The sequence below is a fragment of the Channa argus genome, chromosome 1 (genome assembly GCF_033026475.1).
Source record: "Channa argus isolate prfri chromosome 1, Channa argus male v1.0, whole genome shotgun sequence".
NCBI classification, from domain to species: domain Eukaryota; kingdom Metazoa; phylum Chordata; class Actinopteri; order Anabantiformes; family Channidae; genus Channa; species Channa argus.
Window position 1 is genome coordinate 8,448,694 of NC_090197.1, and position 14,423 is coordinate 8,463,116.

At 37.5% G+C, this 14,423-nt stretch overlaps 2 long non-coding RNA genes across 2 annotated transcripts; both read left to right on the forward strand.

The window, feature by feature from the left end:
• The first annotated feature begins 9,586 nt into the window (after positions 1-9,586).
• Positions 9,587-12,810, forward strand: LOC137103231 (uncharacterized). The gene is made up of 3 exons (XR_010911432.1): positions 9,587-9,684; positions 9,804-9,882; positions 11,996-12,810. It is a non-coding gene; the product is annotated as an uncharacterized lncRNA (long non-coding RNA).
• Positions 12,811-13,382: 572 nt separating this feature from the next.
• LOC137103273 (uncharacterized) lies at positions 13,383-14,039 on the forward strand. Its single transcript, XR_010911446.1, has 2 exons — positions 13,383-13,704; positions 13,789-14,039. It is a non-coding gene; the product is annotated as an uncharacterized lncRNA (long non-coding RNA).
• The last annotated feature ends 384 nt before the right edge of the window (positions 14,040-14,423 follow it).

Below are 14,423 nucleotides of genomic sequence, written 5' to 3' on the forward strand. Positions count from 1 at the left end.
AAATGTCACCCTGCTGCGCTCCGTGGGGGGTGTAAGGGGCTGCGGCTCCAAGAAGCAAACGGGCGGCATTTACTGGCATCTCGACAAAAGCGTTCAGGTGGTGCCATCCTACACTCGGAGGAAGCAACAAAACTAGACGCACCTGCTCGAAACCCCCGCACAACGAATCTAACTTACCAGAATTTTCCTCTACTCCTGCTGTGTTGGGCTCAGTTGAGCCTCCTGGGACCGTCATGCTCCCTGTTAGTGATGTGTCATGAGCAAAAGATGCGGCTCTGAGAGCCGATGCTTTGTAGTGAATCAGAAGAGCCGGCTCGCATCGAGCGAGAGCCTGCTCCCAGTTTTTTTCCTTTCGCTGCTCAGTAGTGATGGGCGGATCGATACCAAAATATCGATATTTCGATCTTGACGGCCAATTTTTAAATATCGAGTCTCAAGTTAAAATATCGATATTTTCTGTTTATTTATTCATATTTTCTCCGCAGTCATATCCGAATGTTTTCTGCTCCTTCTACATCAATTTGTATATTATTTGTGATGCACCGCATAGGAACTACTTTTCCTTCCACCGATCCGTCCCATGATCCACAATCTTCAACTAAACTTCTTTGACACGTGCTCGGCCGGCTGGCGGCTCCGCCTCCAAACACAGGCAGCATTTCGGAGTGAAATGTATCATTTTTATTCACGGACTATTTTGCTAAGAACGTTCTGTTTCAAGAGAATTGTAGAAATAGGCAAAGTGTGTCTAATCCATAATTGCTTTTAAACAAAGGGAAGAAAATACAGATGGGTATCTAAGACATACATGTAGATGAGGGCGAGTCATGGATATCAAGTGACATAAACTGTTCACCTGATAAAGAAATTGTCATGCTGTTGTCACGGAGATAAGTCAGAACGTTAATACGTTTTATTTAAAATAATGAAAATGTTAAAAATGCCAATAGGTTGAACAATGATTTTGCTGTCGTTTTAATGTTTTTAATTATTCCCTGTAAGGGCTCACGTGATTGTGTTTCATCGTGATCAGATGACAGAATTAACATAACACTCTGGATATCGGATCGATATCGCGATACTAGCCAAGGTATTACTTGGTATCGGATCGAATCTGAAATCACTGGTATCGCCCATCACTACTGCTCAGTGCTCAGCCTGAGCGCTGCTTAAGGCAGAACTTTGTTTTGATTGGTCAGCAATGGCATCGCAGCCAATCAGATGTGAGGATATGGGATCATACCATTATTTATTATCACCATCATTATGTAAAAACAGAGAGTCGGGTGCCGAGAAGTGGAGCGACGCTCCACTGCAAGTTAACTGTCTGTCAGATAGCGGTGAGCAGACTGTGTACTGCTGGCGTAATTGAAACTATGAGTGACACCCAAAAGAGAAGCAGCATCTGGCTCCAGTTTAAAGATAATGGAAACAGCAAAGCAGAGTGTGTTCACTGCAAGATGAAAATTACTTTAGGAGCAGGTTCCACCACAAACCTGCATAGACATATGAGAACTGTCCATCCTACAGTGCATTTAGCGGAGTGAGGGTGAGCTAGCACACATCTACAGATCCTGGTGTGTCTCATCCCAAAAAAACAGCAAGTGCAGCAGCATCTACAGGCTTCCCCACACATGCAGGTATAACCTCTCCTATAGTAACTCAAAGCAAAATAAGCCAGTTTATACCCAAAGTGGTGACCCCATCCAAACAGCACAGCATTGATGAAGAGTTGGCTAAAATGATAGCTACTGATTTCCAACCCTTTTCCATTGTGGAGGACAGAGGTTTTAAAACTTTTGTCAAAACTGTAAATCCCACATACACTCTACCCAGTAGAAGAACATTATCCCAAACAACAATACCTAAACTATATAACACAGAACGTGCATCATGGCAAGAAAGGGTGAAAAAAGCTCCATCAGTTTGCCTGAAAACTGACTGCTGGATCTCCAGAACCACATGCTCTTTCATGGCTGTCACTTGCCATTTCATTGAAAATTACAAGATGACATCTTGCCTTCTGGACTGCTTTGAGTTCACAGATAGACACTGCAGAAAACCTGGCAGAGGAGCTAGTAAGAGTGTCAAGTAGAGGAGAAAGTGGTGTGCTGTGTGAGCAACTGTGCTCTGTGGATTTATTTGCTTGCTATGTTGTTAATTTGTGCAATAAAATGTTTGATTAAAATATTAAACAAAAGAATGGTTTTGTAAAAGAATAAATGCACAAAATTAGGCAATTATAAGGATTCTCATAAAAACACTGCACATGAAAGGGTTTTCAACAAACAAACCATGAGTTATGGTAAAATAAAGGCCTATAAAAAATCCTAAATTAAGAGCCGTTCAGGAGTTGAAAGAGCCAGCTCTTCTTTGGGAGCTAAGCAGAAAAGGCCGGCTCTCTGAAAAGAGCCGAACTTCCCATCACTACTCCCTGTACTCGTCCTGACTCTGCTGAATCCATGGTTTGCTAGTGTGTACTGTGAGATTCCAGCACACACGGGGAATTAAGTGCAAGAGCCAACAGGAGACCGGAAGTGCAGAAGAAGATTTATTAACAAAGAATATAAAATGAACTCACAGCAGGCAGGCAAAGGAAATAAAACAATCAGAAAAGGCTAAAAATAAACTTCAAGACTGACTAACGCATTAGGAAGGTTTCTAAAGCTGGTGGTCAGGAAACAAGACACATGGAGACACACACTAGCAACAAACAATAGGCATTAAAGTCCTTATAAAACATGAATCAATGGATGATGTGAAACAGGTGTGTTGACCGGTGCCAGCTGAGGAACAGAAAGCCAAGATGGACTGGAGACAGACTGGGGTGGAACTGAGTGATGGGAAGCCTCAGCTGACAGGGAGGAGAACTGCAGGGAGACATACAGACACAAGACAAAAAAACAAAGAGACAGAAACAAATTAAATCTTAATTAAAGAAACAAAAAACCTAACTTCTGACAAAGACAGAAGTTCTAGTCTCAGCCAGACCTTCAGTACAGCATCAACTTAGGAACCTCAGAATATTTGACTCCTACAACATCAGAACCTCTGGTGGTCCCTACACCACACAGTAAAAGATCCTGAGCAAACCTCTTCAGCTCAGTGGTCCATCACTGTGGAACAAGCCACCACAGTCTGCAGCCTGACTGCCAGTATTTAAGAAGACAAAACTTTCTCTGCACTTAAGGTATTAAAATAAACATCCGATCGTGTGTCTCATAAAACAGAAAACATTTCTTCTCATAGCACCGTGCTTTTGAATCATTTTGTTTTATTTAAACAGATAAACTTTATTAAACATTGGGAAAAGAGCAGTGAAAGAAAATTAAACTTCAATCCTAATTATGATGCTCATTTGGTTGTTTATACCATTTTCTTCATAAACTTGTTGTGTGATCTATTTGTCATTTGAGTGTGATTGAAATGTGTGAAATGTTTTATGTGGCGGACGACATTTTCTCATCGACTGCTCCACAAATAAGATCAACAGGAAGATGAACACAAACTGTGAGACAAAGCTTTTGTCTGTGCCAAACACTATGAGTCTGAAAACAGTGAAGGTTGAAGCTGTGGAGGTGGTGGTGGGTGGTTCTATACTTTATGGTATAGGGGAGGAGATATAATCATACCCTGATCCTTTTGACCCTAAAGGTGTAGATGGGGGAGGGGACTGTGGCTCTGCTCTATTTACATGTCAGAAGTAAAAAAAAAACTACATTTCCATTTTACAGTTTCACTTCTTCTATTATCTCCCATGTTGTAAGATAGCATGATTTGTGTAAACAAAGAAAGTGAAGCATTCATTCAGAGACCTTGGTGAGTAAGGACATATAATGAGGAACAAGGCTCATGTTTTCTTCCTTCCTCAGAATAAAGATGTATTTTAACTCTGCTCTGTGAAACGTGTTTCAGTTCTTCATAAACCCCACTGATGGTCACACAGCGGGAAAATGTCTGAAGCTGAGGTTTTATATTCTGATGTCAGGTTCACAAGAGCGAGGGGAAATGGCAAAGGTGAGTGTTAAATTACTTATGTGTCTTAATGATTTATAGAAAGAAAATAAAGATATAAAGTCAGTCAACACGGTAATTTGCTGAAATAACAACTAAAAAAAGTTTTCTGTTCATGGTAACACTGTCAACTCTGCTACCGAAGTTTTCCAATAAAAAAGAAAAGTAACTTAAAGAGATGCTTCATTTGTTTGACAGAGTTTTAGGCAAATCTGAAACATCTGCAATGCATTTAAAAGCTGTTTGCTTTTGTGTTGCAGAGGCCATTTCTCCATCAGAGGAAACCACTTACTCTGAAATCCAGATGTTGAAAACTCAGCCACCTGCAGAGCAGCCTGGTGGGAAATAAACTGTATTAATAAACAGTCATCGTGAGATAAAGAGACACAACTATTGACTGTATCCACAAAAAATGTGTCAGAGCTCAGTACCTGTAAACAAAAACCATATGATTGTATTACAAACTGGATTCCTTTTGTGGTTTAGTTATTTCAGTGTCTCAAAAGTAAATATTTCCTGCCTTTGCTGGAAATATAACATCCTAATACTATAATACAGTTTACTATATACTGTAAGGTTGAGTTCAGTATTTCTCACCTGAACAATGTAAAACTGGTGTAAACAAACATTCTCCTTCTATCTCTGTCAATATTCTCTGTTTTTAACAAACGTTTACATGGAAATGATGAAAGAACCAGTCAGCTGTCACATTTAGTGTGAAATGGAGTGAAAAGAAGAAGTTAGTGCTGAGAAAAACAAATGAGGAAGTGACCATGAAGAGGACTTATGGTTTATATACATTTAATCAACTGCTACACAAACTTTCAAACCTGTTTGGTTTTAACTTCAAGCTAAAAATGGATAATGTGTAAATAAATAAACTGAAGTTAAAGTTGATCAGTGACAATAGAAACAGCTTCTGTTGGTCTGTTGGTAAAACAAGTGAACGCGTTTAGTGTCAAAACACAAAGGGGAGGACACATTATTAAATCTTTACCATTTTCTGTCTTTTTGACCTTTTCAGCAGCTTCCCAACAAGTGGAGTCAAACAAAAGGTCAAAGGTCACATCAGACAGAGTGCCCCTGCTGGTCCTCAGTGTTCTCCTCACAGCTGCTGTCATTGGTCTCTGCGTTGTCTGTGAGTTGTGTCAATACATGTAAATTGACTTTAAGGGACATTTAACAAACAAAAATCAAAGTAATTCTTGTTTTTATTTGTGTTGTTCTTGAATGAAACCTAGTTCATTTTATACACTGTCATTTCCTGACATTTTAAAAGTGTGAGTCCACCTGTGTACTTTACTTTGCAGTAAAGATACTTGGGGGATCTGATACAAACAGCTGTGATCTATGTGGTTTCTTTGTTGTTAATCAGGTTTTGATCATTTCCAAACCAAGAAAACTCTTCAAACACTAAAAGAAAACTACGAAACAATGATGAAAACTTTTCAAACATTGAAAATTGAAAACAAAGGCGTGAAGAAAAATCTCACAGGTAAGACTGTCAGGGTTTGAATCTGTACAACAATCTTTCATCTTTATTTCCAACAAAAGACCAACATTAATGCATTTTTTATTAACTTTTTGTTTGTTTTCTGATCATTTGAAAAAAGTGCGACAATAGTTTTTTTCTGTTCACAAAAAAGTGATGATTCTGATAAAAAGATTTAATTTAAATCAGTAATTTATCTTCTTTCATAACAGAATGTCTCTCTGAAATAAATCAAGGCACCAGGCTGCAGCCTATGTGCCCAGAACCTACTGAAGTTTATACTAGTAAGTTATGAATTTGTCTTTTTCACTGATGATTAATAAACAGTAATAAATAACAGACACAGTGAGTCAGTCAGTGATGTATTTATGTTTCACTAGTTCAGACTGTATACTGCAGTAACTGGAGTTGTGAGATAGTAAAACTGCATCTGTAAAAGAGAAAACTTCACTTTCTCTGATTGTCTCAGTTAAAACTCAGACTCTCTCTATGTGAATCAAACATAAAGAGTGATTGTGTCACCTGACTGATCTCTTTGCTGTAAACTTTTACAGATGAACCATGTCAGAAGTGTGAAGAAGGCTGGGAGCTACATGGAGGAAAGTGTTATTATTTCTCCAACAAACCTTCATCCTGGAACCAGAGCAGAGAAGAATGTGTCCATCATGGAGGAGATCTGGTTAAGATCGACAGCAGAGAGGAGCAGGTATAAAACACTGCAGCAGCTTCATGTTCTCACATATTTGATCACATAAGTTTTATTATCTCAGCACAGAAAAGTCACAGAGTCATTTTCACCACCTCTGATTGTTCAGTCATTCCTGGAGGAACGTTTGAGAAACAAAATTAATGAAGAACAGGACAAGTTCTGGATCGGACTGACAGACTCACAGGAAGAAGGCAGATGGTTGTGGGTGGACGGATCAGAACTGGGCACAAGGTTTAACTGTTGTAAAAACCTGTTTGTTTATCTTTAATCTCAGTTTTACTAGTTTTACCAGTTTTATTGACCCTGATCTTTGTGTTTCACATCTTTTAGTTTGAGTTTTTGGAAAAGTGCAGAGCCAGACGACTGGAAAGGAAAAAGTAGGGAAAATCCTCATGGAGAGGACTGTGTGAGGATGGGGTATAAAGAAGGAGCTGATGACCAGATGTCTTGGTTTGATCACTTCTGCAACAACCCTCACAAAAGTATATGTGAGAAAGCAGCACAAACTGGACGTTATGTTTGTAATTGTAGTTTGTAATACAGTGAAGCTTTAGTCATCAGCTCCATTAACAATCTCAGTACAGGATGCAGAACATGGAGCAATGCTGTTTGTAGAAAACTAATGTCACCAACAATGTGAGATGTTGCAAACATTTAAAGATCCACAGTCAAAACTAAAAATACTCAGTTTGATGTTTTTTTAACTAAAGAAATTCTGTGACCTTTTGTAAAAATTCTGTAAGTCACATCAACATCTCATATCTATGAATATACAAAATGTCTCCTACTTTATGCCTAAATCGGGGCCTTTGAGTTTCCACATCAAACTTGTCTAAGTTGCATATTTGATGATGAACTGGTTTCTAGGTCATAATCATATATTCACACATTAAACTTCAAAACTTAAGATGAGCACAGAGAAACGTTGTTCTGTTTCCTCTGCAGATCAAAAAAAGCTTAAAGTGTCAAAATCTGCATAAACGTCAGTTTCCCTTCAGTCAGAAACATGTTTAGCTTCTGTTTTGTGGTCAGAATGATGTTTGTGCAGAGTTTGACTCTACAAGAAAAGTTTCTCTTAGTTTGTCTGACTTTATAACCTGAAGACATCATTTGTTCAGTCAGTGAAAAGCTGGAGCTGATGACCAATGTTCTAACCAGTTAAATCTCTTGATGCACAGAAAAAACTGCAGTTTTCAAAGACGAGTACATTTTAAAGAACTACCACATGTAAAAAAAGACCAGAGGACAAAGACAAATACTGAAGAATCAACAGACTTTTAGTGATGTTTTTAACATGCGTTCCAACAGCCTGCTTTGCTCTAATAATATGTTTGTTCACACAGTCTAATTTTTTGTGTTTTCATTTTAAAAACTTGAAAATGTTCCATTGCAAACCTTTAGACAAAGATGCTACAGTTCATAAAAACAATACAATGATTTAGACATAAATTACTGTAGATATAAAATGTTGTATCATGTTGTGTGTAGTGAATGTGAGTATTTATACTATGAGTACAACAATCCTGTGGGTTTGGTTTGAGAAGTTTCAGCCGTAGAAACTAAAAAAACATAAATAAATATTCAGAAATCTGGTTTTTGAAGTGGTTTTCTGCTTGAATATTACATTTAACAAGACCTGAACAGATTTCTGCAGGAACTTTATTTATGAAACACATGTGGAACAAATCTGAACCACAATTTACATTCATAGTATCAACATTATTAATATTTCAAATATTTAGTTTTCTTTGTGAATTACTATGGTACAACATGTACATTTTGGAGCATCTAGTACTTTAACTTGGGAAATGAATTTAAATGGGTACATCAACCACTACTGGAGCAGTTTGTTAGCAACTACTTCCCAGTTTGTTTGAGTACTGACTAACTAAAAACTAAAAGGCTTCGTGTCCGTAAAGAAGGTCAAAACAACCGTAAAAAAAAAAAGTAGCAATTTAGTTACAAGCTAAATAAAAATATTGTATAATAAATAAGTGTGAAGCAAGAAACAGCATAAACCTGAGTTTGGGGAAGTAGTTTCTTGTCCATCTTTGACTTTACCATCAGTTTTAAGTGTTTTTTGACAGGAAACTGATCTTTGACACTGACAGTCTCTTAGTGTTAAAGGGACATGTTGATAGAAACTTTATGAAGAGAGAAATTTAAATGTGAGTTCTGTGTAAAAATGCTCATGTTTTTTTCTTACTGTCTCAGCTATTGTATGAAGCTATGTGTGACAGACTCTTAGTGACTATATAAAAAGTAGATTTGTTTTGAAGTGATATGTGAGGTTAAAAAATGATGAGCTCATATAAATTATTATCATAGTCAAGAAGCAGAAGAAACAGGGCAACGTGTTTTCTGCTGCTGTTGGTGAAACACGTCATCTTTCAGTAACAGGGGTCAAGTTTTAAAGTGTTTCAGTGTCGACTCAAACTTTAAAAAGCTTGTTGCTAACCTCATTCTCACTTCTACAACATTAAACTGAACAAAAATTAACTTCCTCTTCTTTAAGACCATAGTTAGAAGCTAATGAAGTCAGTTCACTAAGTGGAAACAGTAGTCAGTGTTTTTACTGTGTAGGTTTGAGATATTCACTGATCAGTCAGAACTATAACCACCTGGTGGTCTGAATGTTGTGGTGGACTGAGGTCAGGATGGTAAATTAATAAATGTGGCCGTGATCAAGAATCAGAGAACACACCACAGCACAACTTCACCCAAACAGACTAGAACAGATGGCTGCTAACAGGTTTTACCTTAAACACACAAATCCACAGTTTGTCTAACGTGTCTGTTCCACACACACACTGGGACCAAGGAGCTGAAGAGAAACCTGTCCCATGTGGGACTGGCTGACCTGTAGGGAGGGGGGAAGCCTAACAAGCCTCACCTGAAGCTTCATCAGGATTTAAGGTAGACTGGCCTTTAAGGTGGACCTGTGTCCACTGCTACAGATGGGACTGAGAACAAGCTCAAGATTGAGCAGAAACTTTATGAGACACATGTCCAAAAATTCTGGACTAAATGTTCACATACATGGTATCAACAAAATCGAAGTTACTTTGTGGAGTACTTACACTTTTGTATTTTAACTACATATTAAGCAAGTACTTAGTAGGTAAACAACTTAAATGGTTACATCTACTAGTGATGAAGTCGTTTTTTACAGACTTTGTGTTTTTCCCTTCATGAGTAAAAAAGCAGAAGTGTTATGGTCAAGACAAACATAAAAAACAAAAAGTGGCAGCACGTAATAAATGTCACAATAAACCTTGTTTTTGCAGAACATAAACTGTTAAAACTTGTTTAATTCAAACACTTGAGCAACTCGTGTTTGGGGAAGTAGATTATCATCAATACTTTTTCTACAGTAAACTGCGACACTGACGCTCATTTTGTGAAGTGTTGATATGTGCTTCACATGACTGTTAATTTAAAATAAAAACACGGGAGAAGAAGAAGAAAGGTGAGTTCTGAATATGATGCTCATGATTTCAGCTGTCCAGGAGGACACACTGGACAGGTCCCCAGTCTGTCAGATATTTGTTAAATGTTCTCAAATGGTGTTTTTTTTTTTTGTTGCAGAGAAAGTTTCCACTGAAGGCAGGATCCTGAAGACTGAGCACAATGAGCTACAGAGAAGGCAACAAGCAGGAATGTGACGGTAAGTCAGTGTGAAGAAGAACTGGGAGGGAAACAAGCATCGAGTGAATTTAAGTCAGAATCCACATTAATGAAGAGACAGAGAAAAGCAGCTGACTGAGGATCAGTGAGTCAATTAACCGGATTTTTAGTCTCAGTCTTTGTAAAGGACGATGGTTGTGATGTGTGAGGTCGACTGACACTGTTGGTTTTGATGCAGGAAATCTAATAATTATTTTCCTTTGCTATTTTTAATATTTAAAACAAACCTTGAAGGTGTGAATGTTTTAGAAACTGGACGATCAAAAGAGAAATTGATCAGTAAATTAATCCTTAATAAAAGTAAACTATTCACCCACTGTCCTGCACAAGATTGTTAAAATTCACCTCAGCTACAACAGTAAAGTGCTGCTGATACTTTCTGCATGAGTAAAACTACGACCACGATATTAAATAGTATAAAAGTCACAGTGGATATTTTCAGTACTTTTAATACTTATGTACATTTTCCTGATTAAACCTACAAGTGTGGGACTTGTTGTTGTAATGGAGTATTTTCACAGTTTTATTAGTATTAGTTCTTCTACCACTGTACTATACCTACAATTCAGCACTTACACTAACTCAGTAATGTTCTGTACATCAAACATTAAAAGGTTGTTTAATTCTCGTTCCCCTTAAAATGTTTTTCTCGCAAATAGAGTCAACAGCTGCTGTTTATTGATCCTGTTGTTTTTTTACTGCTGCCTGTTCATCTGCTGCTGTGTCCTTTTGTCTCTGTCTCCAACAGAAGATTCTGTCCCTGTCTTTCTCCCTTTTCACTCTGCTGTTCATGTTTTGTTGAATTGATGCAGATTGGAAGGTGGCTACTGCACAAGTAATGTTAGAAAACAGTTTTGCCTCCAGCTGCAAAGCTTTGTGTGTCTGTGTGTGTGTGTGTGTGTGAGACTTGGAGAAGGAGAATGGAGCTGGTCAAAGCACGATGTGACTGGGTCATTACAGGCAGCAGCAGCTCACTGAACCTGGAGCAGCCAGATGACCAGTCCATGTCTGACTATCAAACACACAAACAGCAGCGTGATAGGGCGTCTAAAGATGTGCTCATATAAACTATTAATATCATCACAGTCAAACAGCAGAAGAAACCAAACAAGGTGTTTTCTGCTGTTGTTGGATAAACTTCATCTTTCAGCTTAAAGAGTATAGAAGTTAAACTTTAAAATGTTTGGTACTGAAAACAGAAATACTTCCACAAGATTAAAACCATTTAAAAAATGAACTTCCTCTTCTTTAAGACCATAGTTTGAAGTTAATAAAGTCACATCCTGGAGCTCACAGTAAAAGAACATTAAACAGCAGGTCAGTGTTTTTACTGCACAGGTTTCAAGGTTGTGCTGATTAAATTAAAACTTTATTTAATTGTTAATTTATTTCTGTCTGAGAAAAATACCTGAGAACATAAAAACAAAAACCTAATAACCATTACACAAACAAATAAAGACAAATCAGTGCTTATTAAAACAAGAACGATCAAAAGATGACAAGCAAAATATTTGATATTTCTAAAGGGAATAAAATCTTCCAGCATCAATGTCCTGCTCCTCATCTGATTAATGAGGGGTTTAGTATCAGACACCCGTTTGTCCTCATATGTATTTGGACAGTAACAGTTTTCATCAGTTGGTCTCTGTAGGCCACCACAGGGAATCTGAAATGAATCAATGAATATTAGTCACAGTGGTGATGGTCATGGAGACTAACAGCTGAAAGAGCTACAGGATAAATTGTCCAATTGTCTGTTTGTGTTATTAGTAAAATGGTTTGAATAAAAATGTGTGTTTCAGTGCTGAGGTGGAAAATCAATATTTTTAATACAATGAGTAAAAAGAAGTGTCTCCATTGTTCAACCTCAGAACTTGATTTGAAACAATCAGCAGCAACAAACTGAACCCTTCCAGAGAAAACAGATTTAGGGTTGAACCTTTTTCAATGGACAGTGTTTGATGAGGTAAAATCAGAAGGTTGTTATCATTTCTGATGACGGCTGCATTTTATAGAAGAGCTGCTGATGTTACTGTGTCCACCCTCTGAACTCTTCTGTGTTCTCACATGTGTCTCCTCTAAATGTTCAACAGGTGAAGCTGCTGCAAACAGAAGGTCAAAGGTCACATCAGAGAGAGTCGCCCTGCTGGTTCTCAGTGGTCTCCTGGCAGCTGCTGCCATTGTTATTTACCGTCTCTGTGAGTTTGTACAGTTTTATTCATGTAGTTGTACTTTAAAAATGATAAAGCAGCAGTAAGTAATAAACTAATTTGCTCTTTTGGAACAAAAACTCTTTTCAGAGAATTCTTATTAAATAAACATCATCATTATGATGTAATATTTGGGGCATCTGCAGCTCAGTTGGTAAAGGCAGTGCTCCACAGACTACAGGGTCAGGGGTTTGATCCCTGTCCCTGGCTATATGTCAAAGTGTCTCTGGGTAAGACACTGAACCCCTAACAGCCCATACCCCTCCCCAGCTGTGCAGTGCTGGTCCAAGCCCAGTAGAAATTGGGGAGGGTTGTGTCAGGAAGAGCATCCAGTGTAAAAATTGTGCCAAATCAACATGTGGACAATGATCCGCTGTGGTGACGCTGAACTCACAGGATAAGCAGAAAGGAAAACAACAACATTGTGATGTAATATTTGAAGGTGTTTCTTCTACAGTAAATAACAAATTGTCATCACTGTATATTATAAAGAAGTAACATTTACTGATTTTCAGCTTTTGATCATTTCCACAACAAGAAAATTCTTCACACTCTGAAAGATGAAAATGAAGCCATGAGGAAAAATCTCACAGGTCAGTTTGTCAGGGTTTGAAACTGTCTCATAACTTTACCAGGTGAACTCCAGATTTAATTTGGAGTTTTCAAAAAAAGACAATTTTTAGTTTATTTCCAACAGATGATCAACAATAATCTATTTTATCAACCTTTTATTTGGTTTCTACTTATTTGTTCTTATGTTAATTGTTTTTGTTTTTTCTGTTAAGGTTCATCTAAAAGTGATGATTCTGATGAAAAGAATTAATTTTAATCAGTCATTTATCTTCTTTCATAACAGAACATCTCTCTGAAATAAATCAATGCACCAGGCTGCAGCCTATGTGTCCAGAACCTACTGAAGTTAATACTAGTAAATTATGGATTTGTCTTTTTCACTTTCACAGATGATTAATAAACAGTGATAAATAACAGACACAGTGAGTCAGTCAGTGATGTATTTATGTTGCACTAGTTCAGACTGTATACTGCAGTAACTGGAGTTGTGAGATAGTAAAACTGCATCTGTAAAAGAGAAAACTTCAGTTTCTCTGATTGTCTCAGTTAAAACTCAAACTCTCTCTCTATGTGAATCAAACATAAAGAGTGATTGTGTCACCTGACTGATGTCTTTGCTGTAAACTTTTACAGATGAACCATGTCAGAAGTGTGAAGAAGGCTGGGAGCTACATGGAGGAAAGTGTTATTATTTCTCCAACAAACCTTCATCCTGGAAGCAGAGCAGAGAAGAATGTGTCCATCATGGAGGAGATCTGGTTAAGATCGACAGCAGAGAGGAGCAGGTATAAAACACTGCAGCAGCTTCATGTTCTCACATATTTGATCACATAAGTTTTATTATCTCAGCACAGAAAAGTCACAGAGTCATTTTCACCACCTCTGATTGTTCAGTCATTCCTGGAGGAACGTTTGAGAAACAAAATTAATGAAGAACAGGACAAGTTCTGGATCGGACTGACAGACTCACAGGAAGAAGGCAGATGGTTGTGGGTGGACGGATCAGAACTGGGCACAAGGTTTAACTGTTGTAAAAACATGTTTATTTTTAATCTCAGATTTACCAGTTTTATTGACCCTGATCTGTGTTCCACATCTTTTAGTTTGACTTTTTGGATAAGAAAAGAGCCAGACAACTGGAAAGGAACCAATGGGGAATATCCTGATGGAGAGGACTGTGTGAGGATGGGGGAGAAAGCAGGAGCTGTTGACCTGAAGTGTTGGTTTGATCAGTCCTGCAACAACCCTCACAAAAGTATATGTGAGAAAGCAGCACAAACTGGACGTTATGTTTGTAATTGTAGTTTGTAATACAGTGAAGCTTTAGTCATCAGCTCCATTAACAATCTCAGTACAGGATGCAGAACATGGAGCAATGCTGTTTGTAGAAAACTAATGTCACAAACAATGTGAGATGTTGCAAACATTTAAAGATCCAAACATTTTTTAAATAAACAGGATTTTCTTCTAAAAACACAATAACAATTTTACAGGGCTTGTACAGTTTTATTCACGTAGTATTACTTTGAATATGATAAAGCACAAGGTTTTTTCACATCTGGGAGATCAGCAAAAATAAATAAATAAACAAATAGGACTATTTCTTCTTTTGGAGCAAAACTCTTTTCAGTGAATTCTTAATAAATGAACATCATCACTGTGATGTAATATTTGAAGGTGTTTCTTCTACAGTAAATAACAAATTGTCATCACTGTATATTACAAAGAACTAACATTT